Below are 22,346 nucleotides of genomic sequence, written 5' to 3'. Positions count from 1 at the left end.
CCACAACAGGAAACTGCTCCACCCACCGCATTCTCTGCACCTGTGCCCGCCCCCCCAGAAAGAACGTTCATCCAGACCACCAGGAGAGGATGCCAAGACCTCCACCTTCAAGAGACGCCAAACCTAATTTCTTCCAGTGTGTGTCTACAATTCAGTCTGTGGACTATTTCATGGACACATTTACCTTTTTTGAAGAGAGTTGTATTTTGCAGTTTGTGCTCCACAAATATAGTTTTGTACACCATGACAGACTTAAGTTTTTTATTCTTGTTCTTTGTCATTCTGGTTTCAAAGATATTGTACACATTTTTTTGTTCAAAATAAATGCACATAAAAAGTCAAAGACTGGTGTAGTATTTATTGTGATAATTTATTTTATATGTCTCTGTACACCATTATTTTTTTAATCTGTTAAACAATGTGTTTCAAAAACAAATAAGAGATACCAACCTGGTTATGTGTTTCCCATTTTAAAAATAGTTTAAAAAAGAAACCATGAAATCACAATGTATTGGTGTTGTACATTTGTAGGTAACAAGTCTGCTACAAAATCAAAGATGCTTTTCACAAACCATGCCAAAGTCTGTGACACTTAGAAGTTGACACTCCAGAACCTTGACACCATGGAAGAAAGAGAATATTCCCCAGGCACACTAGGGGATTGGAGACTGTATTGTGTAAGGACAGGCACAGCCCTATTCAGGTGCTGATCCTCCCACCACTCTACCCCAGGAAGTCCCACCAGGATATGCAGGACACACCCCAGCTTCCTTTGTTTCACTGTCTAGAGGGGATTCACAAACAGCCCAACTGTCAGCCTGACACGGACAGGGAATACACAAGCAGGCAGAGTCACAGAATTTTTAAGCAAGAAAATGCCCACTTTCTAAAAGTGGCATTTTCAAACACACAATTTAAAAACCATCTTCACTAAAAGATGTATTTTTAAATTGTGAGTTCAGAGACCCCAAACTCCACATCTCCGTCTTTTCCCAATGGAAAATTACACTTAAAAGATATTTCAAGCCAATCCCCATGTTAAGGTATGGGAGAGATAGTTCTTGCAAAAGTGAAAAACTAATTTGGCGGTATTTCACTATCAGGGAATCTAAAACACACCAGTACATGTCCTAACTTTTAAATACACTGCACCATGCCCATGGGCCTACCTTAGGGGTACCTTACATGTACTAAAAATTAAGGTCTGGACCTAGCAAGTGAGTACACTTGCTAGGACGACATGGCAGGTTAAAACCACGATTACAGACACTGCAATGGCAGGTCTGAGACATGTTTACAGGGCTACTCTCGTGGGTGATACAATCAGTGCTGCAGGCCCACTAGTAGCATTTGATTTACAGGCCCTGGGCACACATTGTGAACTATACTAAGGACTTACTAGTAAAACAAATATGCAAATCATGGATAACCAATCATAATCACAATTTACACAGGGAGGACTTGCACTTTAGCACTGACAGCAGTGCTAAAGTGCCCAGAGTACCAAAACCAGCAAAAACGAACGCCAGCACAGAGTCAAAAATACAGGAGGCCGAGGCAAAAAGACAGGGTGAAACCACACCAAGGATGCTAGGTCTAACCATACGTATGTACTTATTGCGTAATACAGTACAGATTCTGCGTTATGTGGTACAAATGAAATATACTTTAATTACTTGAAGTAAGTGTTACCATTCTGAAACGGTCATACAAAGGAAACAGGCTTTCAGTTCACAGACATTTTGGAACAATATTGCAGTTTGTTTGGACACACATGGATACCTATGTAACTTTTTGTGAATATGCATGATGCAACTTATTTGACCTTGCAAACACACTGTACAGATGTATAGGGGACATAAGTTCAGTTTTCTGGACATAAATTCAGTTTTCTAAACAACAAGGCCCTAGCAATCAAAGGTGTGAAACTCCATGCAGAAAAATAGAACTAGATAAGTGACAACGGCATACATGATAAAGGAGCTAGCATGAGGAATTTCTAGACTGTGAGCAAATGGTTTGTGGAATTCTGCCCTACATGCATGAGATACTGTAAATAAAGCCAAGTTTGGAAGCCTTGAAGCTGGTTAAATATGTAGACTTGGCAAATGTTTTGTGAGCAATGTTCATTTTCAGTTCTATTTACACAGATACAGTCCAACTGTTGTATCTGTGTTTTCAGCATCATCATTCAGAAGCTGTTTCAGGTGCAGACACCACAACACCGAGGGACTCAGTGCCATGGAGGGTGAGGAGGCTGGCACAGAGGCCACCAGCGATTCATTATCATCTTCGGAGGCCTCCACAGAAGACCAGTCCCTACTGGTGGCAGAGCCTACTGCAACGTTGCCACCTGCATCGTTGTCCAGCACCCAAGTTCCCATCTCCACCCTCCCTCTTCCTCTCCACCCTAGTTGGCTGTACTCACCCTGTAAAAGGGGTGGCATCAGCTTCACTGCAGGCACCTGTCCCCGGTTTCCCAGACTGAACTCATTGAGGAGGTTACTGAACTCTTGCGGACTATCTCTGTAGATCAGACTGTACTACAGAATGCCACTACTAAATGCCATCCAGGGGCTTAGTGGCCACATGAGACAAATGCTAGCTTACGTGGATGGTGTTCACAGTGCCATGTCTGGCCAACAGAAATCATTCAAAGGTCTAGCCTCCTCGCTGACCGCAGCCTCCCACCCGTCCCAATCTCGATTCAATATATATATATGTGGAAAGAAGTATATCAATTTTCGATAAAAAAATATTTGGGTATTTGTTACTAATAGTTTACTGATAATGTCATTTCTGCTTATGTGTGTGCCATGCGCTTACCCTCATTTCTGACAGTGACAAGCACAGGTTTTGTTTTTGAGATATTTTTTATGATGCATACATTTGTGTTGTACATTTATGATGGGCATGTCATTTTTTGTGCAAGCATTTCATTTTGCTGGGCACTTACAACAAACTTGTAAATGTTTCTCTTATCTTGCCTGGTAATTACATCTGTGTTTATTTTAACATAATGAGTTAACAATATACACATAGTCATTACACAGGGCAAATGACACTTTAGAGTTAAAACACACCTAAGGTTTGACATAAAGTACACATGCCAAGGGGACATGTGACCTTCGTACATCTCTGATATGTTTCGAGTTTGAAGCTAACATTGGTTGTACATTCTGTGTACACTCACTTGTAGCATTGTGTAGTGCAATTGCTACTTTATATTGGCTTTATGTCGTTCAAATGAGGTGTCCTGTTTATGTACAGGTTATGTTAGTTTTGGGTAAATTATTGCATACGCCTTATAGACACATTTGCATTTGGGATTGATGTGACTTTTTGTGTAGGTGTCCATTGCCATGATGGCAGTTAGTACCAATTGGTGGGTGTTACTAATATATCAAGGTGTTTATTTTTATTCATATTAAATTACAACATTACACACAAATGCATTGCACATCATTGTACTATTGCTTGCTAATATTTTTTAGACATGCATGAGTCCACTGCAAATGTACACCGACAATTCAGAGGATGACAGGTAATACAGTGACTTACCTTCTGTTCCAGCAACAACGGGGTTGATTTTCTTCTTGGCTGAGGAGCAGCAGCAACGGCAGGACTTGTATGACCGGGTTCATAGTGGCAGGACATTAGAAAACTAGAAAAAGGGCACTTTTCGTGCTTATATACCTCCCAATCCACCAACTCAAGTTGGAAATTTGGCCATCACAGTTACGTAGGTGGGAAGCCACATCATCATTGGCTCAGCAGTAAAAGTGGCTGCAGTCTCGCCACCAGTCCCTTTTGCCTATAGTGCCGTCGGCACGGGTGAAGATTCATGGCGGTGATGGCGGTTCATCGGCAGTCTGCTGAGGCCTTGGATGGGAAATCCGAAGGAAAATCGATGGTGGGACCGTTACCACCAAGATCTAAAGCAGGCACAGAGTCTTCTGAACCCAGGATAGCGACATGTCGGATCTGCCTCATCCGTACTGTAGACGGGTTCCTTTGGAAACCACTCAGAGATTTTGTACTCATAAATTGACGGCCGCAGCATTGACTTGTGCTTGCTTTCCAGGACTTTGGACCGGTATGAAGGATATCCCTTTGGGCGAGAGGATGCGAGCTTGCACCGCTTCTCATTGCTAAAGGTTGTGCTTCTAGGGTGAATTACATTACAGGTCACGAAAACTCCCTAGTACACTGAGCTTTAGTTTAAACAGATGTACTTAACTCTTCCATTGTCCTGAGGAGGCCCATACTCGACAGGGGCCTAAATGTGTTCTTTAAATCAGACCAGCAAAGTTCAGCTTGGACAGCCAGGAGTCTGCGCAAATTGCACATGTCTCACTCCTGGTTGCCTGATCTGAACATGAAGAGTGTCTGTCAGGCTGATGTTTGCTCAGCCTGACAGCCTCTCTTCATGAGGGGCAAAAGGTGGGGGGGCATGGCACCTCTGCCTTAAAAGACGGGCCACAGCTGCAGTACATTCAGGGTAATATATGAAGTGCTCAGCAGGGGACAAGCAAAAACAAGCTGGGCAAGGTTTTCATATTGCAAGACAATTATAACTACCTAGGCAATCCAAAGTGACAGGCCCTGACTGAAACACTTCAGCAAGCAGTATCTTAGTTCGGAGCATGTGCAGTGATCACTATGGTGGGCTGAACATGCTAATCCTACAAAAGTACTTTCACAAGTCAGCTCAATTCATACAGAAACCATCTTATAATTGCCATCTACTCCAAATGTTTTACTTAAGTATAGTAGTAGGTTATAGATACTTAGCCTACACTTGATTTTTTTTAATATCGGTATAGATAACTTACTCTACGTAAAGGGAATCTGCAAACTAGATTTTCAATCTGCATCGGACTCATTTATCTTAAGCCTCCACATTTCTACAGTCTCCATTAATGTATACACCATATATATATATATATATATATATATATATATATATATATATATGTATATATATATATATATATATAATACTGACACTCCAGGAGAGTTTGCATAATGTTCTTTATTTACAAGTAATTTTTGGGCACACAAGTTTCAGCTTAATTGCCTAGATCACCAAAACACACAGAGGTCTCTTCTTCCTTTTTATAAAAAAAATACTTCATTCATAAAAATCGACAAGGGATTACTCTAAGTTATAACAGTCACATTGCAAGCTTCAGCTATTTTCAACTAGCATGTTCATTATACACCTAAGAGTACAATGATTTTCAAGAAGGAATATTCAAATACATATTACACTTCTGATTATTATCATAATTATATAATTCAGGAGTAGAACATCAAATCAGTTATCCACAATTCATCATTACCTTAATTGATATATGCCAAACATTTTGTTTTATTACATTCTACAATTATCTATAGCCCTATGGAGCAATGTTGATATAGGTATCCACACAATTATAATTTGCTTTGTATTAGTAGTATTCCTGGAAGGCTGGGGGAGGGGGCTGCATGCCCCCTATTCCCCCAAAAAGTAAATCCCTGGGACCATTAAGGAATGGTCCCAAACAAACAAACAAGCAAAAAAAAAACTATGAATGTGAAATAAGCAGATTACTGGAATGCAGGACCTCTTGTGGTTGGTTCTAGGTCTACATTTTGTGTCCTGAAAAATGTTTAAAAAAAGACTGAAAGGCATGTTATTTTTTTTATTTTTATAAAAAGGCAATACTGAAAATATTTCATGACAGTCACCCTTTTAGGTCTGGCATGAGCCAAGACCCTTTAATTGTACTAAAATAATATGTATTATAAAATGACTTAAAGGGGATTTCAGCCACCTCTCTTCACTCATTGGTCTGTTGTTGTGACTGCATTTTGCTCTTTCATAAGGTGGACATCCACACACAAGAAGTTGCCTTTAGTCCCAGGGCTGCCTGATGTGACATAATTTTCTGTCACCTTCCACTGCTGTTGTAAAATCCTTTTGAAGTGGACTGCTGCTATTTTACAGCATACCATATTGCTCTCCTGGACTCTGTTTCACTAATGCATTCATGCCAATAGACCCGATTCAGGCAGAAGTCTCCAAATATTGTATACCAAAAATGGCTTTATTTGGGCTGTTTCCCACCTCAAATTGCCTATGCTTTAATAGTAGTCTGTTTGGAAAATATGTTCTCCCACTTTGATCTTCTTAAATATATGTCAATAGTTCTTTGATAAACTTTGCCCAGGAAGACAACAAAGCTTTATGGTGTTTAATAGTTTTATTTAAACATAGGTGGGGTGCAATCTGGGTTTTAGTATCCAGCATTTTATAATGTGAACCCTCTTTACTTCCTTCTTCCCATCTCATTTCCCTCCTTCTTTCTTTCCTTTTTTTGTCTTCCCTTTTCCTTCTTTTGCTCATTCTTTCCTTTGTTCTTGTTTGCCTGTACATTTTTCCCGCCTTTCTCTACTTCTCTATTCTTCTTTGCCTTTTTTCTTTCCTTCATTCCTTCTTTTTTCTTTCCTTCCCCTTTTCTTTATTTTTCATTCTTACTTTCCTTTTTCTTTTGCCTTCTTTCATTCTTTTTTCCTCTTTACTTTTTGCCTATTTTCCTTGTACTTTTCTTTTTTGCCTTCTTTCCTTCTTTCATTTTCCTTCATTCCTTTTTATTTCCTTTACTTTTTTATACCTTTATTTCTCTCCTTCTTTCTTTCTTTTTGCCTTCTTTCATCCTTTCTTTCTTTTTGCTTTCATTCTTTTTTACCTTCTTTGTTTCCTTTCTTTCTTTTTGGCTTTCTTTCATTCTTTCTCTCGTGCTTCCCTTCCTTTATTCCTCCTTTTTGGCTTCTTTTCTTTTTTCCTTCATTCTTTCTTTTTTGGCTTCTTGGATTTTTTCTTTCCTTCTTTCTGTTTTGCCTTCTTTCCTTCCTTCTTTGGTTCGTTCTTTTTGGCCTCTTTCTTGCTTATGTTCCTTTGTTCTTTCCTTATTTTTTACTTCTTTCTTTCTTTTTTTGCTTGCTTTCTTTCTTGCTTTATTTTTTCTTTCCTTTTTGCCTTATTTCCTTTTTCTTCCCTTCTTCTTTCTTTCTGCCCCTTCTTTCCTTTTTCTTTCCTTCTTTTTTGCCTTTCTTCCTTCATTTTTGTCTGCTTTCTTTCCTTTTTGACTGCCTTCCTCTCGGCTTCGTCTCTTTTACTTCCTTTATTCCTACCTTACTTCCTTACTTTCTTCCCTTCTCTCTATTCTTCTTTCCCAAAGGTGAGGTTAGCAACCAATACCAGACCCAATACTTTTTTAGGTCTGTGTTAGCCAAGACCATTTGGTTTTACCTACAGTATGTATCATATAGTTATTTATAGGGATTTTCAGACAGACTTCATCTGTTATTGTGTGTTTGTATCATTCACAGTTTTCTTTCAGTCATTCCAGCATGCATCAAGGGGCAATGTTAGCCCACTCCAGCCTAACTGCCCTATGAGTTATGGAGTGCTGCCCTTTCACAAGGAGCACATCCACACACAAGGTAGTTCAACTGAGTGTCGGGTGTACTATTTTTGAGAACAGAAAAAATGTTTTGCCTTTAGATGTTTTTTCTTTAGATTGAATGAGGACCCGGCAGCTTCCTGAACAATAACGTTTGGCAAAAAGCATGACAAAACAAGAATTGTCAAAATGTTGATGGCCAGCGTTAGACCTATTGAATATGCCAATGCTTGTCTAAACATTGCTATGTGTCAATTTATAAACTATACATTTGGATATGGTTGACTATATGTGTGATTATGGTTATTAGTGACTATTTAACAAAGACAAGATATCTGCTTTAATATGTTGATGTGATGAGCTTTTGAAAAAGTCAGTAGGCCTGCTTTTCACATTTTAGTGTTCTGACCCTTTGACAAAGGCAGTAGGTTTTCCTTACTTAAAATGACACCATTTATATTGTTAAAGCACTTGTTCATCAGTGTACATTTGTGAAGAGTCTGGCACAGGGTCTGCACATTGAGGCATAAAGCTGCAGCAAATATTAAAGGGTGGTTGGTGTAATGGCTGTTTGTTATTTTGAAACTACAGCGGTGCTGGCTGGAGATTGCTGTGGAGTTTCCTGCTTGCTACTATCTTTCCTTTGCTGGCATTATGTGGAAGAATTTTATGGTGGATGATTCCACTTCAGCCTCCTACTTTCCTAGTCTAAGAAACAGCATAGCAAGGAAGATGAGAACTTTGAAGATAAAATAAGGAAGATTATGTTGGAGACTATATTTAGGATTAACGCTCCTTCAAAACCAAAGAATTCTGTGGACAGTTGTTGTCGATGTGAAGAGCAGGTTTCATTAGAGCTTCACATTGGTGGTCAACACGTGCAAAGTCTTGCTGCAAACAGGACTGTTCGCAGCTGCGAGGAGCCCAAACTTCAGAATTTGTACCTTTTCTTTAGGAGGTGCACACTCTGACACCAGCCAAGAGTCTAGGACCTAAATGGAGGCTGTTGAAGCTTGTTGCATCCCTGTAGCTCATACAGGACTGGTCAGCCAACTGACCAGTGGAGTCGGTCTGGCTAGCCTGGAATGTAATGCTATGGGTACTTGATCTAGCACAAAACACAGCTCACTCCGTATGGAGAATCCATGCGCTTACAGCTTAAGAGAGGAGGCAAAACCCATCCTGGCACTCACTTAGAGGTAAGGTTAAAAGCCATGTTTTAATAAGCTTTCTGGAAAGCAAAAATGTGCTACAGGAACAAATGTGAACAGGTAATTTGTTCAACTAAGAAGCGGGAAAGGAGAAGGAACGGCCATTATTGCAAGTAGTCTGAATTTGGCCTGAAACAGCCAGAGCAGTATTAGAGAGCCTCAAAGTCCTAGCTGGTTGGTAAAAGCCAATATGGGACTGCAGATATAGTGGGCCCATCACATGCAATCCCTTATGAGCGAGGCAACGAAGCTTGAAGATGCATTTTGTCCTGACTGGAAGGCAACGCAAAGAGTTAAGAACTGGACCTATTCTAGTACCAATAGGTAAATGGCACACCCCTTCCTATTTGCGATTCTAAAATGCATATTGCGAGTTGGTCCCGACTCGCAATATGCATTTCTGCATAGCAAAGAGGCATTTGCGAGGCGCAAATCCTTTGCTACATCCGGCCCATTATCTCTTAATTTGTCATTTTTTCACATGTTAAATCTGTCTATGCAAAGGTTTTACCCCATTAGGGCCAGTTTAACATCCAAATACAGAAAGATGACAATTCACCCTTAGCATAGAGTTTTCCACTGCATGGCCACATGAGTTGCCATAATTTTAATACCTTCTGATCAGTTTCAGCAGTATTTGTTTTTCCTAAAATCTGCAGATTGTGCAACAGGTGATGGTATATGTGATGGAATTTGACAGATCCACAATTATTTGGGAAACTCCACTACCACATAATTACATGATCCCAGTGGCCCTGTTTATTGTACACAGATACAGCCAAAAGGTCTAAGGTGAGAGTGTAGATTTTCACCTTCAGTCCAATACAATCTCCTCACACCTGAACTGGACTGACCACCATGCCTTCCCCTTCTCTCTCCTTTATGCAACACCAGTGTGAGAAAAACAAACATAGCTCTACTTCATGGATTTTCCCACATATGTCTTTCGTTTAACAACTTATCAAGGCCGTCAATCCCCACCAGCTTTCACTAGATGTCAACACAATATTCGACATGTACAACACCACTATGAAAAAACACATACTTATATGTACCACTAAAAACGTGATCCTCCAAAATCAACCTTTCAGCACTATGGTTGGCCTAGAGCTCTCAGTCAACAAGCAGTGCATATGAAGAAATGAACTGAAATGGGGACTGACCAAAAACTCATCAATATGAAAGCGTTCACTTTGCACACAGATCACTCATTAGTAGAGCCAAAGTCACTTTGTACAAGTCTACTGTTGAAGCTGGCCCTTTCTTCAGGGTCACCCCAGTTGTTTTCCTTCCTTTGCTGAACTAATTTTTATTAGCTTTTAGGACTGTGTGCACTTTTCCCCTGCTAACCAGTGGTAAAGTGCTTGTGCTCTCTCCATACAACAAGGTAACAATTGGCCTACACCTGATTGGTATGTTTAATGTATTTATAACCGCCTAGTAAATGATACTACATGTACCACAGGCCTGTTAATTAGATGCTACTAGTGGACAGCAGCACTCATTGTGCCAACCATTAAAGTAGCTTTTTAAAACATGTCTCAGGCCTGCCACTGCAGTCTGTAATTGTGAAAATTTAAACTACTATTTCAACTAGGCAAAATAAACAATTTGATAGGCCTATGCCTTGCTTTTCAGTACTTTTAAATCACCCTCAAGGTAGGCCCTAAAAGCTCACAGGGCAGAGTGCATTATGTATAAAAAGTAGGACATGTGTACTTACAATTTACATGTCCTGACAGTGAAAAACCCCTAAAATATTTTTTCACTGTTGGAAGGCCTATCTTTCTGGCCCTGCTTCCCTTCATTCCAAGCTAAGACTGACTTACCCTTTTTTGAAAAGCTACTCAGGATTGGTTAGAAGACTGGGGGTCCCAGAAACTAGAAACTTCACCCATGCTCTCAATGGAAAATCATGTGAAGGCCAATTGAAGGAATTGTTTTGGCATACTTCACCTTCCTAGGAAGGAACTTGCATGGCTGCCTTTAGATTGTAGAAGGACGGTGACCCAAGCGTTACGCATTATGGTGACACAGGCACACAGTCACTGATTACCAGTGACCTGGATTATGGCAATATGCGGTCGCAAATGGTGTCGCAGTTACCATCCACTTCAAGTGGATGGTAACCAACTCGCAAATTGGAAGGGGTCCCCATGGGGCCCCTTCCACTTTGTGAATGGACCCACAAATATTTTTTCAGGGTAGGTAGTGGTCCAAGGGACCACTACCCTGCCCTGAAAAAAAACCGAAACTAAAGGTTTCGTTTTTTTTTTTAAGTGCAGCTCGTTTTCCTTTAAGGAAAACGGGCTACACTTAAAAAAAAAAAAAACTGCTTTATTGAAAGCAGTCACGAACATGGAGGTCTGCTGACTACAGCAGGCCTCCATGTTTGCGAGTGCCTAGACTCGGTATGGGGCCGCAATTTGCGACCCACCTCATTAATATTAATGAGGTGGGTCTTTGCGACCCCATACCGACTCGCAGAAGGTGTCTGAGACACCTTTCTGCATAAAATTTTGCAAGTTGCAAATTGCGAGTCGCTAGTACTCGCAATTTGCAAGTCGCAAAATGTTATTTTGCTACATCTGGCCCAATATTATCACAAAATATGGAGCATTAACTCGCATATTTTGCCTTTTTTGCTGCACAATTTGGTCCTCCTCTGCTGCACAGTTCCAGTGGCCCTGGTAATAACTAGCCCTACTCAAAACCATTGTAAAATTCTAGAAAATATAATCTACTCAACAGAAATATCATCCACCAAAGATGCTCCCTTCCCGATAGCCTGAAAGAAGTTAGAAACAACCATTATTTCAGTCAGTCAAAATATCTATATTCGACTTAAAACAACAGTCATAAAAGTGTACAGAAACATGCAATATGTCAAAGAAACATTGAGCAACAAGCATTTACAATGTACTTTGTATTGCATTTTCCCAAGTTAGAGCTATGGGCATAGTAAATACATAACTGGACTTTTCTGGCCATATAATTCCAGTGGACTTGCAATGGAGGACCAAATTATGCAGCAGGGCTGACTAAATTATGCAGCAAGGTGGGCTTTCATTGCGCAGCAATACATGCCACAGCGTTTTTAATAACGTTTGCTCCATATGAGCTAGATATAATTTGTTAAAATCTGCAGATTATGCAGGAGATGATGGATAAAGTGGCAAATCCATATTTGTGCAGAAAGCCCCACGGCCGCTTAATCGATAATTTCTGTGGCACTGAGTAATGCTAACCATAAAACGTTGTAACACGTTGGTCTTGGGTAATGCTGGAACAGTTACAATGAGGCGTCATAGCCAGCACTTGCCTCCCATGATAACCTGGTTAGTTAAGACTGGAATCCCATGGGCAATCCTGTTCATGAATGAAGATGGACCTTGGGTGAGTTGGTAGGAAGTAGTGGATGCAGAATCAATTAATGGCTTCTGACTGCTCTCAATGAGCAGGGGTGTGCTTTGTGCAAGACCAATAGCTCGAAACCCTTATGAACAGCAAGCATTGTCTGCTACTGTACTCTGCCTGGAGGTTTTTAAAAAAACACGCTTCCAAACAGAGAGGAAAAAATAGTCCTGGGAGGGAAGGAGTCAAACAAGCAGGCAAAAGTGGCTCCAAAACCTTCTGTGAAACGAACCCCAGAACATCCTGGATTAGAGCGAAGAAGGTCGTGTAGAATGAGATGCTTGTAATGTTCGAGGCCTTAGTAGTCAGTTTGTATTCCGTGCACAGCCGCTCGGTGAAAGTTTGAAAACTAATGTTAAAAACAGGTGGCAGGCATTAAACAGCGTTGAAAAAAAGCTGCCTACAGGTTAAACCAAATTTATCTGTGTAATATTTGGTAACACCTGCTCTTCGGCAGACTTTGGAGGTCAAGCAGAGCTGCCGCTAGAAATGCACTCATCGTTCTGCGTATGGGGGACAGAGAGCAAGGATCGCAATAAAGTGCTTACCTGTTCCGTTTGTTTATCCTACCATTTTATTTGTGCTGACAGCCTCAAAATATTAATTACATTTTAAACAAAGGAGAAAAATAAATGGAGATCAGGAATCCTAAACGAGTTTAAGAAAATGTAACAAAATTAACACGAGGAAAAAAGAATGAAAAATAGAGAAGCCATCATAGTAATAAACAAGTTAAAAGCATGCAGTTTTCAACACCAAGGGCTCTCTGGGAGAAGGGTTGGCACAAGGACTTCAGACTTTAGAACGGAGGACCCAGATTCGAGTCACAGGGTCCGCTCAACAACACTAAGGCCCTCATTATGACATTGGCGGTAAAAACCGCTTACCACCGTGCAGAAGACCGCCAACACACCGCCGCGGCCGCGGAATTCCACCACGGTCATTATGACCCACAGTTCAGAATCCGCCAAAATTCAGACACCCACACAAGTCCGCCACACCAAAGGTCAGTGATAAACTGTTGAAAACAAAAGCTCCACCGTCACGCCAACAGAAATACGCCCACACTATCACGACACACGAATCCACGTGGCGGTCTTTCAGCCGCGGTATTCCATTGGCGGTACACACCGCCGCGCTCAAAATACACACACACTCACAAAACACAGGCACACTGGACAATTCCAAATACACACACCTGATACACATACACACACCACTCCCACACACTCAATACACTATAAAACACACACCCACATCACCCACAAACTCTTATGACAACAAATCACGAACGAAAGCCAGAGAGAGACACCACCATCAACAACACTAGAATCCACAGGCACACAACACCATCACCCACATAACTTCCACGCACCTCACACAACACCCCACTACATATCAGCACACTTATCACCACACACACCACCCCACACATCACCTACACCACCCCATGGCACGGCAAAGACACCCCAGGTTCTCAGAGGAGAAGCTCTGGGTCATGGTGGAGGAAATCGTCCGGGTAGAGCCACAGCTATTCGGATTACAGGTGCAGCACACCTCCAAGGCTAGGAAGATGGAGCTATGGGGAAGAATAATGGACAGGGTCAACGCAGTGGGACAACACCCAAGAAATCGGGAGGACATCAGGAAGAGGTGGAACGACCTACGGGGGAAGGTGCGTTCCGTGGTCTCCAGACACCACCTGGCGGTTCAGCGGACTGGCGGCGGACCCCAACCTCCTCCCCCACAACTAACAACATGGGAGGAGCAGGTCTTGGCGATTCTGCATCCTGAGGGCCTCGCAGGAGTAGGTGGAGGAATGGACTCTGGTAAGTCAAACCTTTAACGACTTCATCCCCCACCCACCTGCATGCTATCACCTACCCCCACCCTCGCCCTCACCCCCATCACTCCTACTCCTCACAAATGTCCCACTATCACAAACCACACATCCCAACACCAGGCCCTGCATGCAACACCAAAGCATGGACACCCATCACTAAAGCATGCCCACTGCACATACCCATACACCCCCCTAAACCACCATCACACAAGGTCCCACACAGGAATGCTAGCCCTGGGGTACACGGGCACCCACCCATTGCACACCTTGACACACACAGATGCAATAATCATGCCTTTATACCCCTGCAGGACCCCTACCCAACGTCACCGGACAGGAGGGTCCACACATGTCCACACCACCAACAGAAGAGGCCCACAGTGATGACCGCACCTCTGTCCAACTGGATCTAGATGACCAGCCCGACCCATCGGGGACCTCGGGACAGTCGGTTCCCCAAACCCAGTCACAGGCCACTACAGAGCTTCCCCCCTCTGGAAACACCAGCACAGCACCCACCCAGCGGGCCCATACCTCCGTCCCCAGGACATGTCAATCAGCAGTGTGTCCACCACTACAGGGAACCCAGGCTAACCCACCTCCCCAACAACAACAGGGACCTGGGGGCAGTGGTAGTGGGCACACGGTCCAGGGGACGGAGGCCCAGGAACACAGGGGAACTGGGCGGGCTGCTGTGCGAGAGGGGGCGGAGAGGCCCAGGGAACCCACTCTCCACGAGGCTCTCTCCTCCATCATGGGAGCATACCACCACTCCCAGGAGACGATGGCAACGGTACTGGCCAAGTTTCAGGAGACCCAGCGCCTGCAGGAGGAACAGGATATGGGCTTCAGGGAGGAACTCAGAACCATCAATTCCACCCTGGGCACCATCGTAGGGGTGCTGAAGGAAGTACTCAACACCAGGAGGGACACTGTGGCACTACAAGGGGCCCCTGACACTAGCCTGGACGATGAACTATCCACCACCTCTGCCGGCGCTAGTGGACAGGAGGCACTGCCACAGGACCACCACACCAGCACCCCACCCCCTGCAGAGGGAGAACCACCTCGCAAACGGTCCCTGAGATCCAGGAACAAGACAGAGAACAATGCCAAGACCCCCGCCAAGAAATGAGACCACCCTGATTGTCATCCTACTGTCCCACTTTGTCACCCTGTCCATCCTTAAACTGCCCCAGCTCCACTTCCTATGCCCATTTGGGCAATGCACCTGTGACACTAATAGACTGGACTCTGCCATGGACATTCCTCCGCCATCACCCCTCACCATTTTGCTAACCCCTCCAATTTTGAGCACTAAAATAAACACCCTTAAAGCACAAAGCAATCTGGAGTCTGTCTGTGATTTCGGAATACTGTATTAGCAATAACTGTGTCAAAAAGCTCTTTCATTTGTAATGTCAACATACCTATGTCACACAGCTCTGGTCCATGAGGAAACAAAGCAGATGTCACACAGTGGGACCCACATCTGTGAAATTGTAAGGGAAAGTGACAACTCAGAGACCATAAACTGGGTGAAAAAGACAGACAGTAGAGAGGTAGTAGTGTATAAGTACATGTAGTAGGCAGGTTTGTATTCTTACCTGTGTCTCACTGGAAATATTGCTGGATCACTGAGTCCCTGTTGTCCATGTCTTCTTCCTCTGCTTCCTCGTCTTCACTGTCCACAGGCTCCACAGCTGCAACAACACCGCCATCTGGACCATCCTGCTGCAGAAAGGGCACCTGTCATTGCAAAGCCAAGTTGTGAAGCATACAGCAGGCCACAATGATCTGGCACACCTTCTTTGGTGAGTAGAATAGGGATCCACCTGCCATATGGAGGCACCTGAACCTCGCCTTCAGGAGGCCGAAGGTGCGTTCGATCACCCTCCTAGTTCGCCCATGTGCCTCATTGCAGCGTTCCTCTGCCCTTGTCCTGGGATTCCTCACTGGGGTCAGTAGCCATGACAGGTTGGGGTAACCAGAGTCACCTGCAAATGGAGAGGGACAACTGTTAGACACACACTAACCTGGAGGGATATCCCCAGACCCAGACAACCATTCCCACTGACTAGCTTCCAGGTGCTCACCTAATAGCCACACACAGTGCCTCTGGAGTTGACCCATCACATAAGGGATGCTGCTATTCCGCAGGATGTAAGCGTCATGCACTGAGCCAGGGAACATGGCATTCACATGGGAGATGTACTGGTCGGCCAAACATACCATCTGTACATTCATCGAATGATAACTCTTCCAGTTTCTGTACACCTGTTCACTCCTGTTGGGGGGGGGGGGGGGGAGACCAAAGCCACATGTGTCCCATCAATGGCACCTATGATGTTGGGGATATGTCCCAGGGCATAGAAATCACCTTTCACTGTAGGCAAATCCTCAACCTGAGGGAAAATGATGTGGCTCCGCATGTGTTTCAGCAGGGCAGACAACACTCTTGACAACACGTTGGAAAACATAGGCTGGGACATCCCTGATGCTATGGCCACTGTTGTTTGAAATGACCCACTTGCAAGGAAATAGAGCACTGACAGCACCTGCACTTGAGGGGGGATTCCTGTGGGATGGCGGATAGCTGACATCAGGTCTGGCTCCAGCTGGGTACACAGTTCCTGGATTGTGGCACAGTCAAGCCCGTATGTGATTATCACGTGTCTTTCCTCCATTGTCGACAGCTCCACCAACGGTCGGTACACCGGAGGATGCCGCCATCTCCTCACATGTCCCAGGGGACGGTGCCTATGAAGGACAACAGCGAGCACAGAGTAAAACAACTCAGAGGTACGTACCCACAGCTTACACAGAACCCATTCATACACAAAAAGTGGCCTGTATGTGTGTTGAGTCTAGGCCTAGGTATGTGTGACGCAGTTGAAAATGAAGCCATGTGGGCCCCTGAAGTGGCAGCTGCCTGACCTGTAAAGTGGGACAATGGGATGTGAGGTAACTGCGCTGGCGTTGTACACTGTCCCGGTAGGCGGTCGAAGACCGCAGCGCAATGCTGCATTGGTTAACATTGGACCCTATGGGTCCCAGGAGCCAATGACGATGTACGCCAGCGGTGGCGGTATGCACCGCCGCGGACGTGACCGCCATTTTTTATCTGTTCAATCACTCAATACCTGATCTTCGAAAGGAGAGGACCTACACTGCAAGTGCTGCTGTGACCTCGGTCTGGAAGAGACAATGGCTCGAGTGTCTGGGAAAAGGGCCCCTGCCTTCACATCGGAGGAGTTGGAGAAACTCATGGATGGGGTCCTCCCCCAGTACACGCTACTCTACGGTCCTCCAGACAAACAGGTAAGTACACTGGGAGCATGCTGTATGGGCTATGCCTGTGTGGAGGGGGGTGGATGTAAGAAGGAAGGGGGGAGAGTGTGTCGTGCATGAAATGACGGTGAGTGCATGTTCCACATGGCAAGGGTAGGGATGGGGGCCAATCACTTTGACCTTGCAGTTGGTAATAACTTTCTCTTCCCCCTGTACAAATCATGTAGGGCAGCGCCCACCAGAAAAAACATATTTGGCGTGCCATCGCCAAGGACGTCCGGACCCTGGGGGTCCACCACAGACGGAACACCCACTGCCGGAAAAGATGGGAGGACATTCGCCGCTGGAGCAAGAAGACGGCGGAGGCTCAGCTGGGGATGGCCTCCAAACGTGGGAGGGGTGCCCGTCGCACCATGACCCCCCTGATGTTCAGGATCCTGGCGGTGGCGTACCCAGAGTTGGATAGGCGCTTGAGGGCATCACAGCAGCCACAAGGGGGTGAGTACACTTGCATTCTGCTGACTTTGCACGCAGTGGAGGGGTCTGGGTGGGGGAGGTGGGCTGTGGGTTTCCCTAGGCCAGGGCGAGTTCCATAGGCAAGGTCCCTCCGTAAGGCAGGCCTTGTTGCACCCCAGCCCAACTCTGTAGAGTGCCAAGTACACCTAGTCATGCCCCTGTGTCATCTATGTGTGCAGATGTCGTCCATAGCCTTGTAGGCCATTTCCCAGGAATTGAACAGTGGAGCCCAAGAGCGTGGCGTAGTGCAGGGGGCTTCTGTGTCTGTCGTGTCTGCCAACGGTAGCGGTAATGCATGCACTCAACATGTCTTTCTTCAGTCGTTCCCCCCCCTTTTTGTGGTCTCCCTGTTCTTGTGTGCATTAGCATCACCAGGGGGAGGAGCAGTGGCACCGGAGCACGAGGGAGCTGCATCCCACATGGACATGGAGGGCCACACTACGGACTCGGAGTTCACCAGTGGGACGGAGGGCGAGGGGAGCTCCACGGCGGGGAAAGGAGCTGAGACCAGTGACACAGACTCGTCCTCTGATGGGAGCTCCCTTGTGGTGGCGGAAACATCTGTGCCCCCCATCTACAGGTACAGCCGCCACCCCCCCTTCCAGCACCGCCCTCCCAGCAACCCCTCAGCCTTCGCCCGTGCCCGCTCACCCAGGAGGGTGGGCATCACTTTCGCCCCAGGCACCTCAGGCCCTGCCCCAGTCACCCCTGCTGCCCTCAGTGAGGAAGCCATTGACCTCCTCAGGTCCCTCACTTTTGGGCAGTCTACCATTTTGAATGCCATCCAGGGTGTAGAAAGGCATTTGCAACAAACCAATGCATTCCTGGAGGTGTGAGAAAGTAGCCTCTTTCTAGCCTTGTTACCCCCACTTTTGGCCTGTTTGTGAGTGTATGCCAGGGTGTTTTCACTGTCTCACTGGGATCCTGCTAGCCAGGGCCCAGTGCTCATAGTGAAAACCCTATGTTTTCAGTATGTTTGTTATGTGTCACTGGGACCCTGCTAGTCAGGACCCCAGTGCTCATAAGTTTGTGGCCTATATGTGTGTGTTCCCTGTGTAGTGCCTAACTGTCTCACTGAGGCTCTGCTAACCAGAACCTCAGTGGTTATGCTCTCTCATTTATTTCAAATTGTCACTAACAGGCTAGTGACCAATTTTACCAATTTACATTGGCTTACTGGAACACCCTTATAATTCCCTAGTATATGGTACTAAGGTACCCAGGGTATTGGGGTTCCAGGAGATCCCTATGGGCTGCAGCATTTCTTTTGCCACCCATAGGGAGCTCTGACAATTCTTACACAGGCCTGCCACTGCAGCCTGAGTGAAATAACGTCCACGTTATTTCACAGCCATTTTACACTGCACTTAAGTAACTTATAAGTCACCTATATGTCTAACCTTTACCTGGTAAAGGTTAGGTGCAAAGTTACTTAGTGTGAGGGCACCCTGGCACTAGCCAAGGTGCCCCCACATTGTTCAGAGCCAATTCCCTGAACTTTGTGAGTGCGGGGACACCATTACACGCGTGCACTACATATAGGTCACTACCTATATGTAGCTTCACAATGGTAACTCCGAATATGGCCATGTAACATGTCTATGATCATGGAATTGACCCCTCTATGCCATCCTGGCATAGTTGGCACAATCCCATGATCCCAGTGGTCTGTAGCACAGACCCTGGTACTGCCAAACTGCCCTTCCTGGGGTTTCACTGCAGCTGCTGCTGCTGCCAACCCCTCAGACAGGCATCTGCCCTCCTGGGGTCCAGCCAGGCCTGGCCCAGGATGGCAGAACAAAGAACTTCCTCTGAGAGAGGGTGTGACACCCTCTCCCTTTGGAAAATGGTGTGAAGGCAGGGGAGGAGTAGCCTCCCCCAGCCTCTGGAAATGCTTTGTTGGGCACAGAGGTGCCCAATTCTGCATAAGCCAGTCTACACCGGTTCAGGGGACCCCTTAGCCCTGCTCTGGCGCGAAACTGGACAAAGGAAAGGGGAGTGACCACTCCCCTGACCTGCACCTCCCCTGGGAGGTGTCCAGAGCTCCTCCAGTGTGCTCCAGACCTCTGCCATCTTGGAAACAGAGGTGCTGCTGGCACACTGGACTGCTCTGAGTGGCCAGTGCCACCAGGTGACGTCAGAGACTCCTTCTGATAGGCTCCTTCAGGTGTTAGTAGCCTATCCTCTCTCCTAAGTAGCCAAACCCTCTTTTCTGGCTATTTAGGGTCTCTGTCTCTGGGGAAACTTCAGATAACGAATGCAAGAGCTCATCCGAGTTCCTCTGCATCTCTCTCTTCACCTTCTGCCAAGGAATCGACTGCTGACCGCGCTGGAAGCCTGCAAACCTGCAACATAGTAGCAAAGACGACTACTGCAACTCTGTAACGCTGATCCTGCCGCCTTCTCGACTGTTTTCCTGCTTGTGCATGCTGTGGGGGTAGTCTGCCTCCTCTCTGCACCAGAAGCTCCGAAGAAATCTCCCGTGGGTCGACGGAATCTTCCCCCTGCAACCGCAGGCACCAAAAAGCTGCATTACCGGTCCCTTGGGTCTCCTCTCAGCACGACGAGCGAGGTCCCTCGAATCCAGCGACTCTGTCCAAGTGACCCCCACAGTCCAGTGACTCTTCAGTCCAAGTTTGGTGGAGGTAAGTCCTTGCCTCACCTCGCTGGGCTGCATTGCTGGGAACCGCGACTTTTGCAGCTACTCCGGCCCCTGTGCACTTCCGGCAGAAATCCTTTGTGCACAGCCAAGCCTGGGTCCACGGCACTCTAACCTGCATTGCACGACTTTCTAAGTTGGTCTCCGGCGACGTGGGACTCCTTTGTGCAACTTCGGCGAGCACCGTTTCACGCATCCTCGTAGTGCCGGTTTCTGGCACTTCTCCGGCTGCTACCTGCTTCAGAGAGGGCTCCTTGTCTTGCTCGACGTCCCCTCTCTCTGCTGGTCCAATTTGCGACCTCCTGGTCCCTCCTGGGCCTCAGCAACGTCCAAAAACGCTAACCTCACGATTTGCAGCTAGCAAGGCTTGTTGGCGTTCTTTCGGCGGAAAAACACTTCTGCACGACTCTCCACTGCGAGGGGGATCCGTCCACCAAAGGGGAAGTCTCTAGCCCTTTTCGTTCCTGCAGAAACCTCAGCTTCTTCTGTCCAGTAGAAGCTTCTTTGCACCCGCAGCTGGCATTTCCTGGGCATCTGCCCATCTCCGACTTGCTTGTGACTTTTGGACTTGGTCCCCTTGTTCCACAGGTACCCTAGATTGGAAATCCACAGTTGTTGCATTGCTGGTTTGTGTCTTTCCTGCATTATTCCTCTAACACAACTTCTTTGTCCTTAGGGGAACTTTAGTGCACTTTGCACTCACTTTTCAGGGTGTTGGGGAGGGTTATTTTTCTAACTCTCACTATTTTCTAATAGTCCCAGCGACCCTCTACAAGGTCACATAGGTTTGGGGTCCATTCGTGGTTCACATTCCACTTTTGGAGTATATGGTTTGTGTTGCCCCTATCCCTATGTTTCCCTATTGCATCCTATTGTAACTATACATTGTTTGCACTGTTTTCTAAGACAATACTGCATATTTTTGCTATTGTGTATATATATCTTGTGTATATTTCCTATCCTCTCACTGACGGTACACTCTAAGATACTTTGGCATATTGTCATAAAAATAAAGTACCTTTATTTTTAGTATAACTGTGTATTGTGTTTTCTTATGATATTGTGCATATGACACTAGGTGGTACTGTAGTAGCTTCACACGTCTCCTAGTTCAGCCTAAGCTGCTCTGCTAAGCTACCATTATCTATCAGCCTAAGCTGCTAGACACCCTATACACTAATAAGGGATAACTGGGCCTGGTGCAAGGTGCAAGTACCCCTTGGTACTCACTACAAGCCAGTCCAGCCTCCTACATTGGTTGTGCAGCGGTGGGATAAGTGCTTTGAGACTACTTACCACTCTTGTCATTGTACTTTTCATAAGAGAAAAATATACAAAACAAGGTCAGTGTATATACACATAGCCAAAAAGTTTTGCATTTCCTCTTTTCACTCTTTTCTAAGTGCTGAAAAGTACTTCTAACTTTCTAAAAAGTTCTAAAAAAGTTTAAAAAGTTTTTTTCTCTGTCTTTCTAAAAGCTCTGACAAACTTTTTATCTTTTACTATCACTTTAACTCTCTCTAAAAAATGTCTGGCACAGGTCAAAATGTTGATCTGTCCAAACTTGCATATGATCACCTTAGCTGGAAAGGAGCAAGGAATCTCTGCATAGAGAGAGGTTTGAGTGTAGGGAAGAATCCTTCCTTAGAACTGTTAATTAACATGCTTAGAGTACAGGATAAGGCCATAAGTGCCCAATCTGTGAAAAAAGTAGCTAATGGTTCTCAATCTGATCCAGGGACTCCCCCAGGAAAAGATTCAGGAAAGAAACTTCCTAGCCTGCCCATTACTAGACAGTCTAGCATAGTTGGTAATGATGATGAGCCACACCATATAAATAGTGTTGTCTCACATCATAGCAAAAGCATTTATTCTCACCATACTGGTAGTGATGTTTCTGTTAGCCAAGCTGTTAGGGTGGCTTCTGTAAGGGACAGGTCTCCTTCTGTTCATTCCCATCA

The 22,346-nt window shown here is 45.4% G+C and overlaps 1 protein-coding gene across 1 annotated transcript in view; it reads right to left on the bottom strand.

Annotated features, from left to right (window-relative positions):
• The window catches only part of ANKRD45 (ankyrin repeat domain 45), a 485,557-nt gene that overhangs the window by 178,911 nt on the left and 284,300 nt on the right, over window positions 1-22,346 (bottom strand). The window lies entirely within an intron of this gene.

The sequence above is a fragment of the Pleurodeles waltl genome, chromosome 4_2, assembly GCF_031143425.1.
Source record: "Pleurodeles waltl isolate 20211129_DDA chromosome 4_2, aPleWal1.hap1.20221129, whole genome shotgun sequence".
In the NCBI taxonomy this organism is placed as follows: domain Eukaryota; kingdom Metazoa; phylum Chordata; class Amphibia; order Caudata; family Salamandridae; genus Pleurodeles; species Pleurodeles waltl.
This window is presented reverse-complemented; position numbering and strand designations above follow the sequence as displayed.